This window comes from Falco cherrug, chromosome 4 (assembly GCF_023634085.1).
Source record: "Falco cherrug isolate bFalChe1 chromosome 4, bFalChe1.pri, whole genome shotgun sequence".
Classification (NCBI taxonomy): domain Eukaryota; kingdom Metazoa; phylum Chordata; class Aves; order Falconiformes; family Falconidae; genus Falco; species Falco cherrug.
In genome coordinates, this window is record NC_073700.1 from 47,338,636 (window position 1) to 47,345,110 (window position 6,475).

Sequence of the window (6,475 nt, forward strand, 5' to 3'; positions counted from 1 at the left end):
ACTCAGGGGTGCAGAGCTGCAGCCAGCGGCTCCTGGGGCACCCCAGGGTGCTTCCCTCTTCCCGAGTCGCTCCAGAACTGAAAAATTTTTGTCCTGTCTCCCACCTTTCTCCCTTGGTTCTTTAGCTCCTGCGCCACAGGACTCAGCAGCTGCTGCTTCAGAGCCAGGATGCCCCGAGACCACTGGGATCTCGCCACATTCCCAGGCCACCACTGCCAGGGCTACTGGCCCCACGGCAGCGGCTGGCCCGCTGCACAAGTGGCCTCCAGTCATTTGTTCCACCTGGAGCCTCCACAGCTGGAGCTTGATGGAGCTTGTGGAAACCCCGGTGGCGATGGCACAACCCACGACTTCACTGTCGCAGCATCGAGACCATGATCAGCTCAGGTGCCACCTCAACTGCCCAGGCACTCCACAGGCCCTGTCCTCAGACTTCATCTTCTCCGTTCTCACGGGACTGTCTCCCCCAGTCGCTGCCTTCGGGACTAATTCAGCCATTTTTCTTGGGATTCTCTTTAACTGCAAGAACCATCGGTGTCTGGTCCAGGAACCCCCATGGCAGATGTTTCAGATGCTGGGAAACATCAACTCTCCTGGTCAGTGGCCCAAGTGCATGAACACGTGGCCCATCCTTGTGCCCCCAAGTTTGGCCCTTCAGCCAGTGACACTTCTATGGGGAAGGACTTTCACCTTCTGATACTCGCAGGGGGTGACCTTAAACTTCTGTGGGATCTTTCCAGCGAAAGAACAGCCACCAGGAACTGCCGACTCCTTTCCATTCCTCTTACGTGCCAACTTAACGTCTTCCAGGTGCAAAGAAGTTTCTCAAGAACAAGCAAGCAGCTTCTTCTCCTCCTGTTTTACCTCTGGAGGCCTTGGCACCGAGCTCCCACCAGCTCCTTCTGGCTGCCGCAGGCGACTGTAGCAACTTCTGTTTTCCCCCAAAGTGTTCATGGCTCAACTTCATGGAGATCCGTCCGTCTGTACCCATCCAGACTCCCGGGTGTTTACATGGCACGAGTGCAGCTCCGGGAATCCTCCCACTTCAAACTCCTCTTCCCCACGCCACGAGCTGCTGGGAGAGCGGCAGGCTCCGGCGTGCTGCAGGCAGCTCGCACCCACTGCGGGCTGGAGTGTCTCCTCTGGGGACAGATGCAGCAAAATCAGCAGATTTGAGCCACGCAAGCTGGCGGTGAGACATCTCCTGCTCTCACTTCCCGAAATATTTAACCTAGTAAGTTGAAACACCTCACTAAACTTCTAAAAATAGTGGCATTTCCATTACTTGAGACAGAAGAGCACAACTCCTCCCTTCTGAGTTTCTCCCCTTTGCAGAAAATGTAGAAAACTTGCTCATGACCAACACTGTCTCTGCTAATTTCTCTGGGCCACCTGCACCAACACCAAAGGGCTACACCTGCCTCTGAACCTGCCTGCATGGCTTCTTGTGTCCCTGCAGCGAGTCTGACACCCACTGCCATGATCCTCGCCACCGCGGGCCACCGCGTCACTGTCTCTCGACCCCCACCAGAAGCGCTGCACCGTGCAAACTCACCTCGGGACCTGCAGTGCTGTCCCCAAACGCTGCCATTTTTGCCTACTCTGTGTTCAGTCCTCTGGGGAAATTACTACATCAAGTCCAACACCACCCAAAGAAACTGCCAGTTGTTATTTTAAGTGCTTTTGGCAAACCTGGTTTGTAGATCTTATGCCTGTGATCTGCTCCATTTTCAGCAGAACTAGCTCGCATTTTCCTTCTTAGGAGTCTTACTTTCCCTCCTGACACGAAGTTGCCTTTGGGTTTTTTTTAACCTGAGTAATTAGCAGGTCTTTAAGAGACTCCTGTCTTCCATTAACAGAGAAAATGGATGATACAAATCAGAGAAGTTCTTTAGCACGACAGCACAACCAGACAGAAGTTCCAACTTCCCTGAACACAAGAGAAGAGAGAAGGCACTTCTGCTTCCAAGACCATCCCTCCGGCTGGTTTCCCCGTTCCCTAGCAAGGCACAATCCCTGTACATTAACAGGGAATTAAGGAACGCCGGACTAAAAGCAAAGCAGAGGTGTGACACTGGGCTGTTTTCTGTATGGGGAAACAGAGCAATGCAACTACAGCAGAGTAATCGGTACCACCGCCGCTACGTGAGCCTAACTCCCCCAGGTACAATTCTGCAACAGCCACTCTTACTCCAGGTCAGGTGTGCAAAGGCGGGCATTACCACAACCTAGCTAGGATATTTATTCTCCTATAAAACCCATCCTTTTATAGACCATCGTAAACCTTAAACTGACCAACACCCCACCCGCCCCTGTTATCCATTTGCCTAAATCACTGCACATCAGCCAAATGTTACAAATGGGATCCAAAGTTTAGAGGGGAAAAAAATACTTTTAAAGAACTATTGTAGTTGCCCCTCTCACTCTTCAGGAGATCAAACTGCTTTCTGCACTGTTCTTCAAGCACATGCAAACATAATGCAAAAAGCACGGGCTTTGAGCACAGCACAGAAGAGGTGGTGCAGCTTGGAGAAGAATTAAAAAAAAGTCCTTATTGTGTGTGGGAAGGCTTAAGGGAATATTTCAGCACATCAGGAGCTGAATCACTGCATGTAGGTGGAGCCAGACAGATTGACAAGATCTCTAACTTGAAAAATGACCTAAGTCTGAGATCAATCATCTCACAAAGTAGCTGACTGAGGGAACAACATATGGAGACAGCTCAAGGTGATGAGGCTCAATGTCAACATGACATGCAGAAACTGTATTAGAGAGATACGCTGCAACTGACCAACTGTTTTATAACTCAAAACATGGCCCCCTGTGATCCTGTCGGCACCAACGGCTGAGCAGCCTTTTTTCCGTTACCACCACCACGTTTCCTTAATGGAGCTCCCCGCCACAGCAGCGCGGAAACCAGCCGCCAGCAAACAGCTCTTCTGCGTGCATTAAATTAGCAAAGAAGCTGACTTTCAGGGAATGACCTCAGAGAAGCTGTGGAGTAGCTACTTGATGGAAAACTAAGAATTAATTGCAGATCAGACAAAAGCATGAAAAATAAAAAGACGGTACACCAAAGCTTTCAAGTTTTACAGCCCTTCGGATCGCTCAACCCCACAAAATGTGGTTGACAGGCTAATCCAGGAACTGGACTCAAGTTACAAATGAAACCAGGTAGTAACTTTTTAGTATTCCTCTCCTTCCAAAAGCTTAGATGTGGGGGTCTATTTATCAGAAGACCTGTAATTTGCATATGCAAATGAAGCCAGATTCCTACAGCTAAGAGTTCCCGCATCTCACTGCTAGAGACAAACCAGTTCAGAGGCTGTTCCTTGCCCTACTATTCCAATTCTGCATGGTTTCCGTGTGTGACTCTGCAAGGTAAGAAAAATCCACTAAATGTTAAGAGATGTATTTAATGAATTAATTATTAATTTACAATTCTCGGTAAACATTATTTCTTACTAGCAGTTCATGTTGTACCAGTTCTCATCAATACTAAATTAGATTGCTAACCAATAACTGTGACAATTTCAAGTGCAATTTGGTGGGTCCTTCTGAAGGCCGAAATCTTTTTTTTAACTCCTCATTCTCATAAATGCTCTGTCACTGTAAACATCATTTAGCAAATGCTGTTCTGTGCTGTACCCTCACATACTCCGGTCAGTCATGGGGTCAAACTGAGGGGTAACGGTTTTCCCTCATTAGCTCAAGGGAACAGAGTTGATCCCTGCTAATCTGAGAACAAATCCAAGTTTTTAGCTCACTCCATCACATACAGGACATTATTTTCTGTGCTGCAGAATCAGTAGTAGGCGCCTTCTCATGGCTTATCTAAAGCGGGGAGTTAAAACGTGCAACACTAGGAACCTTGACGAATGACAAAGGAAAAGTCTGTTACGAAGCAGCTCCAAGCGTACGCAGAAATGTCTGTTCAGGGTGCCAACAGCTAAGAATATGCATTTTATCTGATAGTGAGGAAGTGGTATCATCCAAAGATTTGCACGGGCATCCGGACTCTTAAAGACTATTCTTATGGGCATGATCCCAAATAAACGGGATTGTCTGACTGGAGAGTTAATCCTGACAAACTTACTTTTTCTTCATTAAACAAATATCCTCCTGTTGCCTCCCCCTTGAAACATGTTATCGTACCTCCTTTTTGAGGACCGGGAGAGTCAGTCTAGGTAGAATGGGCTCTCCATGACAAAAAGGACATGACTCAAGAGTGATGAAAGACTAGTTATCCTTTCCGATGTTCTGCTTCATCTACCTCCTGCAGGTAGTAAAGAGCAGAGGTGAGGGGAAACCCCAAACCCAGGCCACCAGGCATAGAATCAAAGGAAGAACCGAATGCACAGGCAGGTTATCAGACCTCAGACCCCAGGAAGAGATCTAAACAGAAGGCAGCAAAAAATCCAGGCGCAGATGACACGGCCACACTTCCTTTAAGTGCGAGACTTTGCATTCGAGGTCCCAGGGCCTCCTGCCATTTGCAGCAGCTGCTCTGACCCTGCAAGTCCTGCTGGGGAGCCTGGAAGGAGCCGCTGGGTTGGGCACGCTGTCGATCATCGGAGAGAGCTATCGAGGGGGTAAGATGCTAAAACACGCTCCCACATACAGCAGTGGGAATGTTACCTCTAAGGCAACTGTCAACGGCAAACAGCAGAGAAGAAAGGCAAGAACATATTTCATAATGATCTTAAAAGAACAATTAGAAGTTGACATGCAGGAGCTAAGACAAAGTTAGACAGGGATGAATACGTATTAGGTCAGGAAATTTAAGGGGAGAGGATTAGAAGTAATATCCAACAACAGAAATAAGGCTGGAAAGAAAGCTTCAGGTGAACAGCTAGCTTGTCTGTTCTGAAGGATAAAGTCTTAAGCCAGGGAGACCGCTACTACAGGGCTACACAACACATAGCACAGAGACAGAACGGCCCTGCCACTCTGTACAAGGTGCAGCAGCATCCCTAGATTTGAAGCCTTTTGAACATATGCTGATGCAGCCTTGAGCTGTGCAAACGGGCGCCTTTTGCAGGACTCATTTGACACAAGGAAACATTTCACTAACAGGATAGCTTGCTGTCACTTCCCTCCCTTCCTCAAATCACCATGGCCAGCTTGTACAAGACTAGTTTTCAACAAGACAGCTGCAAAATACGTTTTGTTTTTTTTTTTTCTTAGAAAATCTCTTCACTCGTACTCGCATTCAACATTTTTGTACTTTACAGAAAAGAGCAGCAGGACAATCTCTTAAAGCTATAAAGAAGCAAAACTACCTCAACCAGGAGCTGATAAACCGGCATTGATGAAAAGCTTTCATTCAGCAGTCTGCCTCGTACGCAGCGGGTGTTTTCAGTTCCCACACTTACCAGTTTACTGGTGAAAACACATTTCTGATTTGGGAAGTTCATTTCAGCTAGCCTCCTTTCACATGGGAGTGTACTCTTACCCATGAATTCTAACTTCAAAAATATTTTGGATGTAATATTATCACTAGAAAACAACTCGCAGCCATGACACCGAAGCCTCCATAGACAGGGTTTAACATGCCTACATTCCCGGAGTCCAGCCATGTCACTCATGACTGTTTTCCTTTCCTGATGTGCTCAGTTTACAAGCAAGAAAACTCCTCCCTTTTCTTGCTCAACAGCCAGTTCAGCAAGTTCAATTTCAGATGTGAATCAAGCTAACTTTTCCTGGGCAGAACCACCTACAAAAGTTTTGCAGGCCAAATCCAGACTGTACCAATATCCATGTAAATTCATTACTTTTTTTTGACTGCACAAAATTTCATCCGACTCAAATTCAGTAAAAATAACGCCGGTAATACAAACAGGGAGACAGTTACATTCCCTTTAACTATGTTAGTTTTGCAAAACAAAGCAGAGAAAAAAAAATAGTTGAGCCATCTTAATGAAACAGCTCCAACACACTTTGCACAAGATAAAATCGGAAGTTTTAAACAACAAGGAGTCGCTTTTTACAAAGTTCCCTTTGAAGAGTAAAACGGCATTTTGAGGGTTTTCATCCTATCTACCAACATCAACGAAACCACCTCCGCATCTCCTCCAACCAGTGCCCTCTAGAATGAGGCAGGCTGCTGTTTCCAGATAAAACAAGAAAAACCTGACTGAGCATGACACAGCATAAGAAATGTAGCTTTTTGAACTTGGGTGGTATGCATCCAAAATTACAGTCTACAGAAAAAGATGCAAAACCTTAGCTGTACTGGACAAGATCCTACCCCTTAGTGAAGCTGCATAAGGACCATTAAAATGTTCTTATCTATTCCCTCCAAAGAGGATTAAACCGTATCAATGTAACTATTGATACTGGTGCTATTGTTTTAGTAGGGAAAAAAAAATCAGAATAGCTTACCAGTGCAAACAGCGTGCAGGACAACCCTAAGGCTATTTCACACTGCAGCTCCTTAGTACTTACATTTATAGTATCTGAGGGCAACAGGAAG